Source organism: Pinus tabuliformis, chromosome 2_2 (assembly GCF_031772625.1).
Source record: "Pinus tabuliformis cultivar Carrire ecotype Pingquan chromosome 2_2, CPIR1, whole genome shotgun sequence".
In the NCBI taxonomy this organism is placed as follows: Eukaryota; Viridiplantae; Streptophyta; class Pinopsida; order Pinales; family Pinaceae; genus Pinus; species Pinus tabuliformis.
Window position 1 is genome coordinate 655,120,315 of NC_142300.1, and position 20,927 is coordinate 655,141,241.

Genomic DNA, 20,927 nt, shown 5'->3' on the forward strand with positions numbered 1-20,927 from the left:
TCCAGTTTGTCAAAAATAGGTGCCAACTCTTGTTATTTCTATTTTCACAACTCAAACGGAAGGAGAAGACAACTAACCGACTCTTCCCAGGTGAATGTTGCATTGCTTACAGCACTAAGGAGCAAATACAGAAACAGTTAGAAATTAGATTCAATTTTTAGAAATAAATTTGCTTTAGTAGAAGGGCGGTCATTTGAAACCGTGTCCTAAATTTATGTAATTAAGATTAATTAGTTAGCATTATTTAAACCCTTCTCAGGCATTTGGAGAAGGGTCCGGAAATTTGTCAAAAACTTGTCCTCAGAACATGCACTTTTGCACCCTCGGAGGGGTTTTTTGGTGAATGGATGGATCGAGATTTATCAATGTTTGCATTTAATGTCTGCTACTGATGTTGCACTTTTGTACTCTTAGTAGATGTTAGAACAAGTAGAGATAAATCGTTATTGCTTGAAGCTTATGAGTGGAACCAGTCATAAATGGTACTTTTATCTCTTGACCAGTTTCTGCTTATATTCTTAAAGTGATATGCAGTTTTCAGTTGTTTATATGTTAATGCATGAATGTGTGGGTTACCATTTGGCACTTTTGTACGGTGGAGTCATTTATTTGTGCTTGATATATGAATAACTTATTATGCGATATGCTGTTCACAATTGTTTTGCTTAACTTTTTATGCAGAATGGTTTATCTTAATTGATTTCTATTCTTATGATAGCTGAATGATATTTATTACCAGTTATTGTTCGAAATCTTTTTAGATCGCATAATAGAAGAAATACACCTCGGGTTAGCGTAGATTAGATGTGTTGTTTTGTTTTTATTAGATTACAATAGCATAGAGTTAGTTTAGAAGTTTGAATTAAATTAGATTAAAATACTCCTAGATCAGCACCATCCAATTCTACACACACACACACCCCTTAGATTGGGAAACTGGTCCCATTATCCCCAGTCGGACCCGCTATGGATAAGGAGTTGCCAACCAAGGTCCAGACCGGGTGGGTATCCCCCTTGTTGTCGACCCGATTTTCGGGCCTTCAACATATTTGGTGCTAGAAGGAGGGCCCGAACTATGAATGGCACCTAAATCAAAATCTAAATACCATTCTGAGAGTAAATCGCCCTCATCAACTCCCCCGACTTCCCCAATACGTTTAAATCCAGAGTCAGAAGTCGCTCGAGTATCAACCACTGCTACATACCCTAATATTTCAGACCAATTTATCATTGAACCCCCTGAAGTTCAAACTCTGATTCGCAAACTCCAGGGATTTTCTATTTTTACTCAAAGGTCTGATAAATCTCAAAGCAGCGTGACTTCGCAGTACAATCCTGCTCATCCTCTGACCAGATTAAAGAGTGAAAAATTTGGCATCCAGCCAACTGAATTCCCTCTCCCCACCAGGAAAAGAGCAAGGAAAACACCACTAGAGTCTGACAGTGAGTCTCTTTCATCTACGTCATCCATTTCAACTCCCTCACCGTGAAGTCAGCCACCCACATCTCTATTCCAAACCACTCATCCATCTTCCACAACCCCCCCTCTTCAATCATCAAAGATCATAATATCTTCATCTTCCCAGCATCAGGAATCATCCTCTGCACTTTCATTCACTAGCAGCTCAACGATGGCCCAGTCTCCATGGAACAATCCTGGGGCAGTTTTAATGCCTCCACCCCTAAGCCCAATACCGGCCCATCCTGCGAAATGGCTACCCGAATTCAATCCAGAAGCAGGAATGCTAGCTGAAGAGCATATTAATAATTCCATGCTTTCTGTTAATCTCAACGGAGTTACCAACGAGGATGTTGTCGTCCGGCTTTTTCCTTACACAATGCAAGGAACAACCGGGTCATGGTACTTTTCATTACCTTCCGGGTCCATCACAAGTTGGGACATTTTTCAAAGACAATTCCTTACCAAGTTTGGTGATGACAGATCAACGACGACATTAATCAATGACCTATCCAATCTTAAAGCCGAGGCTAGAGAACCCATCAAAGATTTCAATTTACGGTTCAATAAAATCCTCAACAAAATCCCTGCTGATTCCCAGCCCAGCGAAGAAGTGAGATGTGAATGGTATATTACGGCCTTACCATCGAACTTGGCAATCTTCGTGGATAGGGAAAATAAGACAACCTTAGTTGAAAGCTTGACAGAGGTGATAGCAGTAGAGAAACGTGTAGTAGCCCTGGAAAAAACATTTGCGATAGAGGAACACAAATCTAAGAAAGTCTCCTACAAGGAAGACCCCAAGAAGAAACAATTGAAAGATCCTTTCGATTTGGAAGGATTACAAAAAGTGTTAAAAACCATGTCCAATGAGATGATTGACATAAAAAAACAAGTAGCAGAAACTTCTTCGAGAAATCCCTACAGAGCTTTTAAAAGAAATCCTTCAATGGGGGTGAAACCGCCCAACGCTATCTCAAACGCCGAATCCGAAGAAGAAGAAGAAGAAGAGAATACCACTGAAGGGCAGACTGATGACGAAGAAGTTGTGGAACTACAAGGAATGTGGGATTTCATCCTCCCGCAAGAAGAAGATCAAGAAGTGTTTCCGGTTAGCACACGAAGCAAAAATCAACTTGATCCTCCCCAAACTACCCCTAAGTAGAAGGCCGCAAGCCCTGCAGCAAAAGATAAAGTCGCAACAAAGAAAACAACCACTAAAGCGACTCAATCTAGCCCAGTCCAATTAGATCAAACACCTCCATCAAGAACACTGATTGTGTCAGATGAAATGGAGTACAACATTATTGATGACATGAAAAAGACTAGGGCTAATATCACTCTTTATGAGTTGAGCAAATTGAAACATCAACAGAAGATAATGATGAAAGAATTACATGCCGTGCCTACTACATCTTTGCCTACAACTGTAGCTTCCCACAACATGGGAAAACCTCCAACCAACACGATCAATAAGGTTGACCCAAATGACATCGCCTTGATTGGAGGAAGATCAAGGTCTCACACTCCCCCTTTTCTTATCACTTATGAAATTTTCAACAAAAACGTGCACAATTGTTTGGTAGATTCTAGTGCTTCAACGAATATTTTACCAAGATCAATATGTGCCAAGTTGAATGTTCAACCGCAAAAATCCGCAGTGCGCATAGTTCAGCTTGATCGATCTCAAGTCGAAGTGATTAGTGAACTTAATCAAGTGACCATAAGATTGTCATCTAACCCGAAGGTATGTCAGGTTATTGACATTCTAGTAGATTATATCCCTGAATTCTATGGCTTAATTCTTAGCAGGGATTGGTCCGAAAAAATCCATGGATACTTCTCAACCGACTGGTCACACATGTGGTTACCCTACAATGGTAAACCGAATCAAATAAAGGTTGAACGAGAGTTACACCAGAAATACATAGTGACGGAATTGGAGGGAGAAAATGAAGCAATAGCATACAACAGCAGTATCATAGGAAATTACTCGGTAGATTCTTTCCTCGGCAATTTCAATGCTCATACCTCACCTTACTTAGAAAATTCAGTTTTGTCCCAAGTCGAAATTTTTTCCCAAACTGATAATTCAAAGTGTGTTAATTTTTTAGATAACCCTGTAAATACATCTTTGTTTTGGAAATTATATTTTGATGGCTCTAAATCTAACGAGGGAGCAGGAGCAGGATGCATTCTGATTAGCCCAGACGGAAATAAGACCATGCTTACGTGTAGACTTGAATTCGATTGCACAAACAATACAGCAGAATACGAGGCCTTGGTGCAAGGCCTATACAAAGCAATCGGGTTGAACGTTAAGTACCTTCAAGTCTTCGGAGACTCTGAGATTGTCGTCAAACAGGTACGTAACACCATACATTGCCTATCAGGTCATTTGAAGCACTATCAATCTTTAGTACAAGATCTGACTGCACATTTCATAGCATTCAATATTTCGTCAATCCCAAGACTCCAAAATGCGAGCGCAGACCTGTTAGCTAATGTAGCCTCTAGAATTATTCCCTCCGAAGACTTTAGTCCAGATAGATTCTCAATAGAATTAATCTTTAGACCATCCATCCCTGACAACATTATGAACTGGAGAGTATTCAATGACGATCTAGACATTGTAAATTTCCTCACTTCTGAAGGATCCTACTCAAATCAAATAATTGACGAAGACCATCATGATCACCAAATACAACAAAATAGCACTGACAATGCTATACCTAAATCGGTGGTTAAGTTAGAAGACTTATATGATTTGAAAAGTTGGTTTAAAAGGTCAACAAATTCTAAGCTTTACAGTTCGACTCTGAACTACGATTTAGTAAACCTAGGAACCGATGAGAAACCACAAAACGTTAATCTAGGCCACGGCCTAGCCCCTGAAGAAAAATTAGAATATATCCGTCTTTTGAGACAATACAGACATGCTTTTGCCTGGAACTACGATGAGCTGAAGACATATGACACTTCTATCATTCAACATACTATCCCTATGATTGACAATGAAAAACATGTCCAACAGAAACTCAGAAAAATCCACCCCAATTTAGAAAATCAGATAAAGCTGAGCTAAATAATTTATTGAGAGCCAGAATAATCTTCCCCATCAGACATTCCAAATGGGTCTCCAATATGGTACCCGTTAGAAAGAAAAACGGAGATATTAGAATATGTATCGATTTCCGGAATCTCAACAAAGCCTGTCAAAAAGACAATTTTCCCCTCCCATCTATGGAGCAGATATTACAGGCAGTAGCAGGCTCAGAAGTAATGTCTTTTTTGGATGGATTTTCAGGATACAATCAAGTGCTGGTACATCCCGATGATCAGTTAAAAACTACATTCCGAGCTAAATGGGGCACATATGCATATCGGAAGATGCCATTTGGTTTGATCAATGCCGACGCTACATTTCAGAGAGCCATGGACATCGCATTCAAAGGTTTAGTCAATAAATCTGTAGTGATTTACCTGGATGATATAACAGTGTACTCCAAGAAGCGAAGCGACCATCTCAAAGACTTGAAACAAATCTTTCAACAATGTTTAAGGTATGGGATTTCACTTAACCCAAAGAAATCTTTTTTCGCATTAAGTGAAGGAAAACTTCTAGGATTCATAGTGTCAAAATCTGGTATTCACATTGAACCTGACATAATCAAAGAAATTTCTGAAATATCCATGCCTCATAACAAAAAAGCCATGCAATCTTTCCTTGGTCAAATCAATTTTGTGAAGAGATTTGTCCCAGATTTCTCACGTATTGTTTCTCCTTTGCGAAATATGATAAAAAAGAATTCAAATTTTAAATGGGGTCAAGATGAGCATGAAGCATTCAACTTGATCAAACAAGCCATCATTAAAGCTCCATCTTTAGCGACCCCGAATTTTTCAGAATCTTTTATCTTATACACGTTTGCCTCAGAGAAATCTTATGCTGTGATTCTAACTCAAGAAAATCAAGAGAAAGCGGAAGCTCCAATCGCATTTTTTAGCTCGAATTTGCAAGGTGCTGAACTCAACTATTCAGACGTGGAGAAACAGGCATATGTTGTTTTCAAAGCGATCAAATATTTCAGACCTTTCTTACTTAAAGCCCATACTAAGGTCATAGTACCATTTCCAGCGGTAAGAAACCTTCTGATACAGAAGGATGTGGGCGAAAAAAGAGCAAATTGGATCACCGCTTTACAAGAATACGATCTTGAGATCAAACGAGCAAACATTGTAAGAGGTCAAGGCTTCTACAAAATGTTGGCTGGAGCATCGCAAATTCCTAAGAATTCATCTAAAGAGGTACATACGTATGAGGTAAGCCTAAACGATGCAGAATCATTATATGTTGACACCATTTATTATCTTAAGAACGGGTATGCTCCATCACACCTGGATCACACCAAGAAAAGAGCTCTGAGATTGAAAGCTAAACAATACCAGCTCATAAATGATGTTCTGTTTGAAAGGAATTACGATTCTGTGCTTCTTAGGTGTCTTGAGAAAACTAAAGCCGAAAAGGTTTTTCAGGAACTCCACGATGGACCAGCAGGCGGACACTATGCTGGAGATGCTACTGCACATAAAACCTTACGTGCAGGATATTATTGGCCCACGCTGCTCAAAGACTCACATAGTTATGTGAGGAAATGCCAAGTCTTCCAGACTGCTGCAGGGAAACAAAAGAAACCGTCCATGCCAGTACAGCCGGTAAACATCGAGCAACCATTCAGCCAGTGGGGCTTGGACATAATAGGTGAGATCGTTCCTCACTCTTCTAAGAAGCATATGTACATCCTCACGGCAACAGATTATTTTACTAAATGGGTAGAAGCAGTTCCTCTCAAGACAACTAATTCTGAAAACATTATTGAATTCATAGATCAATTTATAATCACTATGTTTGGATTGCCAATGGCCTTAATGTTTGATAATGCTTCATACTTTTCTGGAAATACAATGACTGAGTTTGCAATTAAAAGAGGGTTCAAACTGAAATATTCGGCCAATTACTATCCGAAAGGTAATGGATTGGCTGAATCAACAAACAAAAACCTGATCAAGATTATTAAAAGAACAATCGCCCAAAACCAAAAGAATTGGCACAAAGCGTTGGTAAATGCTTTATGGGCAGATAGAATAACGAAGAAAGCTTCAATCGGCACTTCTCCCTTTAATTTAGTTTATGGGAAAGAAGTGGTTCTTCCAACTCACTTAGTCATCCCCTCTTTGTCTTTGGTACAACACATCGATGAGGTATCTACCTCCTCCATACAACTAAGACAAATGGAAATAATTAAATTAGAAGAACGACGAGAACAAGCTAAGAAAACCCATGCCCATCACCAAGCGCTGATAAAATCCTCTTTTAACTCAAGCATAATGACCAGGAAGAATTATTAGATGGGAGATTTAGTTTTGAAATGGGATAAGGCTCATGAAGAAAAGGGAAAACATACGAAATTTCAGAAACTGTGGCTTGGTCCTTTTCAGATTGTAGAAGTCATAGGCCCATCGACGTTTATGTTGCAGGATTTAGCAGGTAGAAGATATTCTTTGCCTATGAATGGACAGATTCTTAAAATGTATTTTCCATAGAAGGTCACTCTTCTATTTTTGTAGGATAGTTTTAGTTTTTATTTGTTTTTCTCTTTCTTATAAATAAAACAAGTTGTAGATGGTTACTAAAAGGGTTCATGAAAAAGACACCAATTCTCTATCAGATTTTGAGCTTTTCGCTTGTACAAGTAGCAAAAATTTTCGAAAAATCTGGTTTTTATTATTGACAGGTAGAGTTAACTTTAGCCTAGACATGATACTAGTTTCAACTTCAAAAATTTGATGAAAGCAACCTTTGGTAAAAAATTGTTTTATATCAGCACCATGAAAGGTATCAATAATAAAATAAATATTCTCTGTAAAGCTGCTATTTTCAAACTCTATTATTGTCGTCCAGAGCTTTCTTAAGGAAAAACAATGACTTCCTCCCCGCTAAAGGAAATCGCAGCATTCAGAGGAACAATCCGAGAAAACACTATATCTCAAAGAATAAGAGGTCTCATCACGAGCCGGCTTATCATGATCACAGATATTATAACTTGTTGACTTTGCCAATACTGTCTACCAAAACAGGGCAACGACTCAAGATTGTTGCAATCAAAAGACAAGGGGTCTCATCACGAGCCAACTTGTTCAGCAAAAGTGTAAATCAAGTGAATGACTGTGTCATAATTTGGCCACCAAACCAAGACATTGTTCTTTAAAGAATAAAAAAAAAAAAGGAAAAAAGTGTCAAAAAAGGGTTTTCCTCTGAAATGTTGTAAATAGCCTTAAGCAGGATAAAGGATCATTGCTGGGTAACAGGTAACCCTGTCGAGGCTATGGATGCTTGCGGGCAGCAGAGGCTCTACCTACGACAAATGAGCATATTTTAAAAGCCAGCACGCAGAGAAGACCTTATTTTATCTTTAAAAGACCAAGTAATGTCTAGTGTGAATACAAGAACTAAGCCTGAGGAAACAAACAATTGGAATATGAAAAGGTTGAGACGAAGTATCAGTGATAGGATAAGGCGTAATATACTCTATCTGTCCATAACAAAATTAAGATATATGAAAATTTTTCTGCTTCGGAAGTTGAAATTCAATATAGAAAAACAGAGATAACTGGTTCTTCACAGTGAATCACCATTGTTGTGGTCACCAACAACCCCCCTCTTTGATTGGTATTAGCAATAACACCAAGCAAATGGGGACCCTTAACAAAAATCCAAATTTTTTTTTATCAAAATTTTTGTATTTTAACTCCCTAAAGCTGTATCGCATCGCGAGAAGAGAGTGAGACATGTTCCTATGCGCATAATAAGCTGCGAAGAAGCGATGCGAAATTCATCGCATCGCTTATATTGTGAAGCACTCTTAAAATGAAAAACTTAAGGAATCGCTGACGGCCGATATGCGACGTCGCATATCACAACATCGCATAAGCAGCACACAATGATTGGATGATTAAGTGCGATCTGCGATATTGTGATCTGCGATCTGCGATATTGCGATCTACGATTTGCGATCTGCAATTTGCGATCTGCGATGAATGCGATCATCAATTCTTGCGATGACACATCTTAAATGACGCAATCCTCGACACTGCGATGCGAGTCGTAGAAACACTCATCGCAAAATTTCCTCGACACAGTGTTCAAGGAAAGCTGTCTGCAGACCAAAATTGGGCGCGTGCCTTAAAAGAATTTAATGATTGTACGCCAAAGTATCCGAGAAGGATTGTGTTGTGTTTTCCGAAGAGTCAGTTCATTATGAGTGTCATGATTATGCATTCATTAGAGCTTAAAGCTTTCATGTCAATCTTTTCGTCATTACTCTTTTCCTTTGCGTAAACTGTAAGACAGCAACTAATATAAAGCAATGTGCAGAAAACATCTAAGGAAAAGGGGAAAGCGGCAATACTCGGAGAACGGAGAAGAGATGCCTTCGCAAATGGATGCCGCATGCAATAGGACCGCGGATTCCAAAGTATCACTCAACAGATACTGATGTCAATAGGCCATCCAAAACTCAGAGTCAAAGGCGCACAAAAGCAGCATGTTTACAAAAGATCCTGAAGCCTAGACTGGGTAAAGCAAAAAAGAAAAACGCTAAAGAGGGAAAACGCACCAGAAAAGCCTGGAACAAAGAATGGAAGCAGTTTTCAATATAGAGAATTGTTCAGAGAGCGAAGTCCCTAACTTATTCAGTCATTCGCAAGGCCGGAAACTGAAATAGCAACAGCACAATCAGTTTGAGAGAAATTTGGGTTATTACCAAGTATACACACAGTGAATACACCAAGCCAGAGGAAAATATCTTCCAGTTTGTCAGAAAGCAGTGCCAGCTCTTGTTATTTCTATTTTCGTAACTCAAACGAAAGGAGAAGACAACCAGCCGACTCTTCCCAGGCGAATGTTGCATTGCTTACAACACTAAGGAGAAAATACAGAAACGGTTAGAAATTAGATTCAATTTTTAGAAATAAATTTGCTTTAGTAGAAGGGCGGTCATTTGAGACCGTGTCCTAAATTTATGTAATTAAGATTAATTAGTTAGCAGTATTTAAACCCTTCTCAGGCATTTGGAGAAGGGTCCGGAAATTTGTCAAAAAACTTGTCCTCAAAACATGCACTTTTGCACCCTCGGAGGGGGTTTTTGGTGAATGGATGGATCGAGATTTATCAATGTTTGCATTTAATGTCTGCTACTGATGTTGCACTTTTGTACTCTTAGTAGATGTTAGAACAAGTAGAGATAAATCGTTATTGCTTGAAGCTTATGAGTGGAACCAGTCATAAATGGTACTTTTATCTCTTGACCAGTTTCTGCTTATATTCTTAAAGTGATATGCAGTTTTCAGTTGTTTATATGTTAATGCATGAATGTGTGGGTTACCATTTGGTACTTTTGTATGGTGGAGTCATTTATTTGTGCTTGATATATGAATAAATTATTATGCGATATGCTATTCACAATTGTTTTGCTTAACTTTTTATGCAGAATGGTTTATCTTAATTGATTTCTATTCTTATGATAGTTGAATGATCTTTATTACCAGTTATTGTTCGAAATCTTTTTAGATCGCATAATAGAAGAAATACACCCTGGGTTAGCGTAGATTAGATGTGTTGTTTTGTTTTTATTAGATTACAATAGCATAGAGTTAGTTTAAAAGTTTGAATTAAATTAGATTAAAATACTCCTAGATCAGCACCATCCAATTCTACACACACACACACCCCTTAGATTGGGAAACTAGTCCCATTATCCCCAGTCGGATCCGCTATACCAAACGGATAAGGAGCTGCCAACCAAGGTCCGGACCGGGTGGGTATCCCCCTTGTTGTCGACCCGATTTTCGGGCCTTCAACAATATGGGAATTTGATAATGGGGAAAATATTTTGATCGACACTCACTATGTTAAAGGAATGGAAGGTACACAAATTTTGGAGGAGAATACACTGAACTGTATAAACAAAAGAGGTTTTTTCTCCTTATATCATATTATTGAAGGAATACAAAATGGATGCCCTGTCTGGAAGACAATAAGGAAATTGGGGATCTCACAAGCAGTAGAACAAAATTCGATAGAATACACGGATTCCCTCAGTCAGGTTGGTTTGCTTCAAAATAAGCGAGGAGACTCTATCAATTGGGGAGGGAGGATACATAACATGATACCCTTGGTTGTGAAAAATTATAGATCATTGATCACTTCGGGCCTCAATACTCAACTACACTCTTGGTTTTACAAGTTATGGAAGCTGAATATTCCCATCAAAGTCATTATTCAACTGGTTTGTGTGGAAAAACAAAACCTTGACTTGGGATAATTTGCTCAAACGTGGTTTCCTGGACCCTTACAACTATTTCTTCTATATATGCAACTATGAAAATGCTAATCAAATTTTCTTTTAGTGCACAAATTACATCTTATATCTGGGGGAGAATTGCTAGTTTATGGAAATACCCATGTATTTTTCCTACTAACCTGCAGAAAGAATTTACAAGATGGTGCACAATATCATTTGATTTGGCGATTGTTCCACGATTCATAAACTAAGAAATATGAAAATCCATGAACTATTTTATATTTGAAGGCATTTCGATAGATGTATACAAAATTTGTCATAAGGTGAACATCTGGTTGGCAGGATCAACTGTTCAATATTCATTTATCAAAAAATTGGATAGGCATAGAGATGACCCATCTATCACCTTGCCAAATGCTTGGTTCTATGGGGCATCACAATGTGGCTTCTGTGGATGTGGCATTGTCATTGTGTTGGACATACATTCCTGTCACACACTTTCTTGGCACAGGGGCCTGGGAACTAACACAAGAGATGAGACTATGTCTCTCTGGGGACTACTTTCGTTCATATCTAAAATGGGATGGTAGAACATCAACATCTATGGGGATTCAAAGTGCCTTATTGGAGGAATACTTGGACTACATACATTTGATCCTCCATTACTTGCTGGTTGGATTATGAGGATCAAACAATTACTTGCCACACTATCATCATATTCCATACAACATATTTTCCGAGAATACAACATGGAGGCAGACTGACTGACTAAGTTGGGACTACAAGGTATATATGGTGAGATGCATCACATACATTATTTGGACCAGTGCATCATAGAGGAGGGCGACATCAAGTTTCCATAATGAAAATCCTTGAGGATTTTTATTAAGTAATTAAGAGAACGTTAATTTTCCTTATTTACTTTTCACGGTTAGTTGAAAACTCAAGCTTCCTCCTTTTTCATTGAGTTAGACTTATACCTTATAATTTCACATAAAATGAATTATTTTCTATAAGTAACTCCGAATACATATCGGGTACTCGAAATTCTATTGATTTTTTTACTTTCTATTGCAGGTTATGTCTAGCCTAAAGGTTTGTATTGGCCTATTATGACCTTAACCTCACTCTAGCATATTTTTTTATCCAAGAACACATTTTGGTATTTTAGATTAAGTCTGTCAATACTCAACTTCATTGTTGTAAGTTTCAACGTTTTACCCTGAGTCTTGTTACTCATATTGGGCATGTGTAAATATACATGTATTCTTATAGTTCATACATATTCATAGTGATAAACTATTTGCTTCTATTTCAATTGCAGATGATGTTTAAGAAACTTATTTGAAGTCTATATAAATTAAACAATACACTTGATATTGTGAGTTTTTCTACTTCTTTAGTTCAATATGTTAAATGGCATAATTGCCAATGATTAGTTTATATATATTATTTTTTATTTACTCTTTTTAATAGAATCTATTTTTTTTTCTTATTTCTAATCTAGGAAACTTGCTAAGCTATAATCCTTCCTGCGAAACCAATGGGTTTTATTTTCATTTTTAGTTATTTGTTTGTCCTTATTTACATTCATAACCCTTCTCTCATTCAAGTCATTTATTCATGGTTATCTTTAATTGTAATATCTATTTATATCTTTTCAATACCCAAGAAATAGATCTTTGTTCTTTCTTATCTAAATAAAGTCTATTGCAAAGACTTTATACTTAGTCAATCTTCACCTCAACCTCTTTTAGGTCTTATTCCTAGAGTTTCTTTATTAATTTTTAACCTAAGTTATACCGAAAATTATTTGTGAGTAATTCATAGTGCAGATGAGTTATTTATAAGTTACCTATAATAAGGGTTTCTTCATCTACTCTTTAAGGGTTTATTATACCTCGGGTATGTATTCTAGATGTTAAAGGTTAGTACAATTTTTTTTTTCTTTTGCACTGACCTACAACTATGCCAAAATTATCCATTTCCTTTTTTTACTTGTACAACATCTATAAGTAAATCATCCATAAGTAGTTATTTGTTCTAATTAGAATACTTAAACATGACACCAAACCATATCAAAGATTCATATATTTAACAAGAAACTATAATGAGTTTAATACCACATGCCTGATGATATATTCTTCTTTTCCTCTGCACGCAACCATATTCTGCCTAACACATAATTTGCATACCATATTTAAACAATTACAAATACAAAAATCTAGTCACTTATCTAGAAAACTTAGTCTTTTGGAAATGCCATACGTACAAACATGTTCCTCCCAACCAATGATTGACACATAACTACTCCCTTATAGCCTTAGACTAGTTGTTATTAGTAAATTGTCTTTGTTTAGTGGTAATTCTTCCTTCCCCTACATACTCAGGAAGTGTCCTACTGTTTTTCTCCATGTTTGTACATTTTCTTTTTCTTTCTTTACTTAGGATATTTTCTCAATATAAGCTTCTTTTATCTTTCTTCTCTGGCATGCGTTTCTCTCCAACAATACTAGAAAAAGAATAATAGTAACATTTTATAGTATCCTCTTCCCCCCATCAAGAATAACATTTATCTCCAGCTATTTTGTCTCCGTAGTGGTCGTTATTCCTCTTGGAATCTTGGGGATCATCGAAGTTATAATTGTGACAACTATCACTTAAACTTTTTTCCATTACTTGGGACTCCAACCGCCTAACAATTACTTGACAACAAAGAAGCCTAATTACAGAAAATATTGGTTCCCATAACATTTATAATTAAAGAAAATATTTATTTATAATAACACACAAATATTTACACCTATCCTTTAGACATTTCAACTTTATTCTTGATCTCATGGTTGATCTATCTACTTCAAGTATTTTCAAATGAACATAAGACCATAGAGTCTTGCAAGAATTAACTTGCACCAGGAATATCACCCTTAGACCTAAAGTGGAAGTCATAAAGCCGCTCCAACCCCACCATCTAACAAAATACCTACAACTAATAATAGTTTTAAATCATTATCAAATCTATATCCCTTTGTTCCACGAGAACCAATCTATCCTAACTCTTCCCAAGGCCCTGGGCAACCTGTATATGAACTATATTTTGAAATACATCCCTCACAAGAAGAATATGGGACAACAAAGAATCCAAAACAGGTTCTATAACTTGTACTCCAAAATATCATTATAACATAACAAGAAAATGAATAAGAACCTTATATTATAGAAGACATGGATCTAGATGCTCTAGATTCAACAAACATGGCCAAATCCTAGAAACAAAAATACCCAAGAATTATCCTAGAGCATAAGGTCCAAATCCGTTGAAAATCTTATCTAAGAGCACAACCTCAAGATAAAAATAATAATAATAATAAATAAATAAATACACGAATCATGTGTTCATATAGCTCTCAATTAAGAGTGCAAACACAACCTCTTAACGATTCCCCCAAATTGCATAAATAAGAGGACAAAAATGGAATGAAATTAAACCAATAAATTCTTATATAATTAGGGATAATGTTAGTCAACTAGGATTAATCAATTTGATCTTAGAGGTATATTCCTCCACCCAACCAATTTCCGAATGAATGTAATATCATGGAATATAAGGGGCCTAAAATGTAAAGGCAAGCAAAATCTTCTCTAGAATAGATGGAGGGATGATTTCCCTCATTTCATGATGATACATGAAATTAATTATTTTGCTGAATTTATTTATATAGTGATTGTAAGAAAATGGAGAAACTATCAATTTGTATCTATAGATGCATGGAGACTAGCTAAAGGGTTAGCAATATTCTGGAACCTTGATAAAGTTATAACTTTTGTTATATTTTCCACTTCCAAAATTCTAACTATTAAAATGTAACAAAGAGAGTTTCACTCAATGAACCTATGAAATATCACGTGCATTTGTAGAATCCTAAACAATACCCTTAACTTGACTACATATGGGAAAATAGCTCTGAAAATGAAATCACTTAACCCCTTACCAATACAAACCCAATACACCTTCCCAATTTAAAAAACCCCTACTTTCACTAGATATTGTAAGTATCCATTTTTTATTAACATTTTTATACCCCTTTATATATTTTTATTAACTTTGAGCTCCATTTTTTATACTTTGCAATCTAAAAACCCTTTAGCCCACATTATATGCTCAATATATTATTGCATTTTTTCTTCAATATATATCCCCAATATGAGCACACATGGTATGGTATTTCTCCCCCAGTGAAGTCCCCGTGGCTATAACCTATAGGCTCAATAGATACATGATATCTCTCTAATTTATATAGTCCATATCTCTAAAGGGACATGGTTGTTCTCTAAGCAGCCTCCCTCCCATCATTGGAGACCAACCATGGATCATTGGAGAAGAATTCAACCTTATACACTTCCTCTTTGAAAAAAAGGAGGGTTCAAAATATAAAAAGATGTTCTTAAAAAATTACCCCTTGCATTGATAGATTTGTAATTTTGAAATCACTTATGTCAAAGGATTTGCTTACAAAGGAAGAAGCTCTCCCTTACAAAGGATCAGACCACTAACCAACCATCTTGAAATTGTATATCCAGGCCAATCCCAAAAAATAGTTTAATAAAATTTTGATTTCTCATATAGCCTTCATGGAGTAGATGCAAGAATGGTGGAGTGAAATAGGCAATTTAGAGGGATTTCCATGTATCAACTACAAAAAAGCTAATACACAAAAAATTAGCTCAAGAAATGGAATTAATAATATTTTGATAATTTCTTCCAAGATAATAAAGAAGTGGAAGAGAAAATGAAAACTCTACAATAAAAAGAATTATTCATGGTTGATAAGATGAGGTAATCCAAGAAGAAGAAAATCTCCTCACATAGCTCAAAGATAGGTGTAGTATGAAGGATTTAATATGGAAACAACAATATTGTGTGCATTGACCCAAGGAGGAGGAAAAACACTTGTTTTTTCACAATTACATGCCTCAAGTAAGGCACTATAATAGGATTTTTTTGCTTTAAATCTCATTAGGCCATAAACTTCAAGACCACAATCAAATGAAAGAGGAGCTAATCCAATACCATCAAGATTTACTATTGGACCCACAACCTCTTTGATAGGAAAGGATTTTTTAATTACTTAGCACATTCTAATGCTAGTCATGTAGGAGAAAAATTATTCCCTCCTCATAAACATCTCCTATGAGGAGATTGAAGATTCAGTTAAAATGATACCCGAAAACAATATGCCAAACCCAAATAGATTCACCACTAATTTCTACCAAGTCTATTGGCCTATGATAAGAAAGGTTGTTTGGAAGGTTATGGAAGAACCATGTACATCTCTTTTTGTCATCCCTACTCTATATAACTTCCTCACCCTCGTCCCTATGAAGGAAAAGGTTGATGATAATAGTGGCTTCAGACCTATCTCCCTCTATAATGTAGCCTAAAAAGTAATATCAAATATAATATATGATGAATTAAAGCCAATTTTGACTCACCTCATTTAATCAGAGAAATTTATTTATGTAGTTGGTTGGAAAATATTAGATGGAATTGTTGTTGCACATGAAGTAATTCACTCTCAAAATAACTATAGGATACTAGGTATGCTTGTTAATATGGATCTCTCAAAAGCTTTTGAAAAAATAAATTGGTCCTTCCTAAAAACTCTATGATCCTTTAGCTTTGCAAATTGATGGATCCAATGGATACGAGCCATTCTCTTCTCTGTTTATCTGAGAGTATTAAAATTAGGTTCTATATTAGTTTTAAATTCCCCTCTATCCTTATGTATAGTTGGATGGAGTTACCAAGGAGACTCATGACAACATCTCCTGCAACAGGATTTGGTGGTGAAGGTTTACAACTACCTACAAAAAAATTACTAGTGTTTTTTTTTCTCGGTAAAGACTAATTCTATTAAGTGAAATATAGTACAATCAGGATAAGCAAAAACCGGCAAACCGGAAATGATGGAGTCATCAACCTCGGTCCCGGAAGAAAGATTCAAACTCAAAGTTACATCAAAAGACAAGAAATCACAGACTGCCTGGTTACCCCTTAGGGCCAGAAACTACAACACATTGTTTTTTCCCTTTCTTTTTGCTGACTTTTGTCCAGCCATCATGGGGTGAATGGGCTAGGACAACTTGAAGACTGGAGTTCCCTTCCATCTGGTAATCCTTCTCTGATTCAGAGGAGGTCTCATGGTTGCGTTTTTGTGCTATAGCTGGGTCCTGAGTGCGCCCTATAGGGTCCATGGGCGGATCCATCGGCTGAGGCACCTGTTCCGAATCTGAATCGCTTTCCCCTTCCTCTGGACTTGGGGGGGGGGGGGCTGGATCTTTGAGCTGGCTGCGGTGCACAGGGAGCCCACCGCTTGGGTTTGGTTTTCGCGAAGATTCCCTTTTTCGATCTCGCTGGCAGCGCTGGGCATGAGGTCTGAAGATGCCCTGTTAGGTGACAATGGCGGCATCGGAAGGCTGTGTTTTCGTAATCGAGAAACTGGGTCCAAACCGTGTCATTGACCTTGAGATGGATTTGCTCTGGCAAACCCTTGCTGAGATCTAGCTCTACACATATTCTGGCATAAGTGTAGAGACCTTGGATTTCCCGCATGTAGTCTCCCATTATAAAGCTGCCCAAAGCGTTGCCTATTTGCCTGTATACTATTGTGCACCAAAGATGTAATGGGAGATTTGGAAGCCTGATCCAAACAGGGGCTTTTGTGATAACTGCAGAAGCTGGGTCAAAGTCTGGGAACCATGGAGTTAGGAAGAGGCCTGCCGCTCCCATGAACCAAGGGCCTTCCTCTAAGGCATCTTCATAGTGCTCGAGGTTATCGAACAGCACTATAAAATATCCCTTTGCGCAAAAGTAGACCTTGCAGCTGCGTGTCCATCTGTCATAGATCCAGTCCAGAAGATCCTTTGAGCGTGGCCATAGCCCATTGAATCTGCATATGATGGCCCTTTCCGCGAATTTTTGGGTATCGTCTGCCAGATTTGGGTAAGAGATCTCAACCGAGGGAATCTCTTCCACTTTGTCAACCAAGAAAGGCTTGGGTGCATCCTGAGCTGGAGGAGCTGTCCTTTCAGTCTTCTTGCCATGGACGACATCTTTATATGAAAAAGCATTGGCTGAGGATGGTTCTCCCTCGGCTCCTCCTCTTAAACGAAGGGTTAAAATGATAGATGCATCTTTCTTGATGCCATAACAAGAAATAGGAAAGAGATCCTCAAGATGTTTACCTTCATAGAGAAGCCGCTGAGCTGCAGAGGGGATCCCTAGTTTGATGTCCAGTGCATGCTTGAGATTCTGCACTTGATCCGTCTGGCTAACCCAATGGAGCATGGTTTTGCCCGTTAAGAGCTTGATTTGAACCTGGAATGATGAGGAAGGTTCAGAAAGCCTCTTTCCCCTGCAGATCTGTGGAGAGGATAGGCATTTGCCTTGAATAATATTCAATTCCTGGGTTTGCTTAAGGAGCAAAAGAGGCGTACAATAGTTCCGAAGAGACCCTTCCTTTCCAAAAGCTAAGGTCAGAGGTGAAGCCGCTTCGCCAACAATCTGAAGAGGGCTGCCCAAGCGTGCTGTGGAAGCAGGGGAGCTGGGCCAATCTATCTTTGAACTCTTGGCCTCGAGATTTGCAGGTGCATATAAGTCTGCGGCGCCAGCTTTCGTGGCGTGGCCATCTTTCGCACCTGCAGTTAAGATACATCTGCTTAATCCTTGCTCAGGTCTATCTAACCCTTTCTCGTCCAGATCAATCAGAGAGCCGCCGACGGCCGGGGGCATAGAGGCTGTAGCGTTAGGGTTCGAGCCAATGTTCGAGGCATGGCCTTCTTGCGCACGTACATCTGAGATACAGGGCCTGAATATTTGCTTGGATCCATTGAGCCCCTGCGCAGCCCGTGCGATCAGAGACCCAACTGTGGCAGAGGGCATGGAGTCGGCGGAACTAGGGTTCATGCTTGGAGGATTCCTAGATCCCAAAATATCGTATTTACTCCAATCCGTCTTGATGCATTGTTCAAAAAAATTACTAGTGTTAGTGTTTATTCCTTTGAAATTATTTTTTGTAATTACTAAGCATATTTATTGTGAACCCTCTCTCATTCTTATTTTACAACAATTATATTACACTCCTTTTGAACCTCCTATCATACTTTAACTACTACAAGTTTAACTTCATTCCTACAGTTTTCTTTATGGCTAGTTCTGAGACAACCCAATATTAGGTTTTCATGAGCCACAGTTAACAACACCATTCCCCCCTATTTTTTTCAATTCATACTCTATTTTCAGTAATAAAGCAGGGTTAATTATTCACATTATTTTCCTAACACAATACTAATGAAAAATATCTTCGAACAAGGGCTTAAAGACTCGATGGTCAAGAATATTTTCATTTGGTAATTAACTAAGAGTTAAATTTCTTTATTTACATTTTATGGATATACTTACTTCTACCTAAATTTTTTATGTAAAGTAAACCCTTTTCTTACACAACTCCAAATATGTACTAGGTACCCGAAAGTCTCAGTTGAACTTTTTCCTTTTTGTTGCAGGATATATTTGGTTTGAATAATTTTATCAGCCAATTATGGCTCTAACCTCACTTTAGCATATATTTTATATTAGAACCTCGTTTGGTCCTTTAGACTAAGTATATCGATACTCAGCTTCATTGTTATATGCTTCAACGTTCTACCCTAAGTCTGTCTCTCCAAAGGGATAAGTTTTTTCTTATTGAATGTGCTGGAAATATGTCAACCAAGGGGTATCCCAATGTAAAGTCCCAATTAGACCTCACACCATTTAGAGTAGGAGCCCCATACATAATATCGTCCCATTTTCCATGTATTCTTATAGTTTTTCCTTGACTCTAATTGTTAGCAAGGGAGCGGAATGCGTGGTGCCTTCAAAAAGAAAGGGGGGGTGTGCCTAATGAGTGTTTAATCGTATGTGTGTCAAAGTTCTTTCACTGTCGAGGGGAGGAAAAGTGAGCCTCTAAGAGAGAGGTCATAGTACCACCCTAGTAGAGACACATATGAACAAGAAGGGTTTGTACAACATCAAGCATAATAGTCCATAGAGATGCGAAGGTCATTGAAACCAACATAACGAGGAATATATGTCTAATATCTAATGGAATAGTCCACGAGGATACGACAACGATAATAGAAATTACAATACATTCTCAATATGATAAGTACCAAAATAATCAAAATAGTTCAACTAATTTAACATAGATGAAAGAAAACATGAATTGCAAACATTCAAAGAATAGTCTTACAAATATCCATAATCCATGAATGAAGAATGTGCTGGCCCATAGGGCTTCTCATATTAAGTAAAAGTTCCAAGACACGTATATACAATGAACACCACTACCTCCAATAGTGGAGTGTCAGAGCTATTCCTTTCTCCTCAAAAGAACTAGATTATCTCTTTGATGCCTTGTGGGAGGGGCCAAGGTGAAAAGTGTTTTCCTCATACAATGAGGGTATATATATATATAATCAAGAGGTGATGCTTCACCTTCCTTGATACTCTTTGACAAACCTCATGACTGTTTGAATTCCTATGAATTTTTGACCTTACATGACTCTTCATATTCTAAATATGTCCTTTGGAATTTTACTTTACAACACATTTTGAATAGGTAATAACATAATCCACAATAATGATGTGGCATATGATGACTTGAGACAGGACATGACATGACACTAATGACATGAATTGCATGATGATGTGACAGTGCCAAGCTGTCCTTCTTGATCCTTCTTTCTTTGTGTCTTCTTGAAAAGGTGGTACATGTTCTTCTGCTTCCTCCTCGTTATAGCTTGAAGAGGGGAGTCTTCCATGTGACCTTGATCTTCATATTTTATTAGAATTTAGCGTTCCTTCATCTTCTTGCTTGATGATCATCTTATTTATTCTGCTCCATATGTTTCTTCTAACATTTCCTACTTCTCCATCTCCATCTTCATCATCTGGCCATGGTATGATAAAGTACCTATGTCTGCAATTCACTCATGGTTTGAGCCTTGAGTCTGCACAGTGCACAGTTCAGGAAACTGCGCATTTTCTTGGGTCAGTGACATGA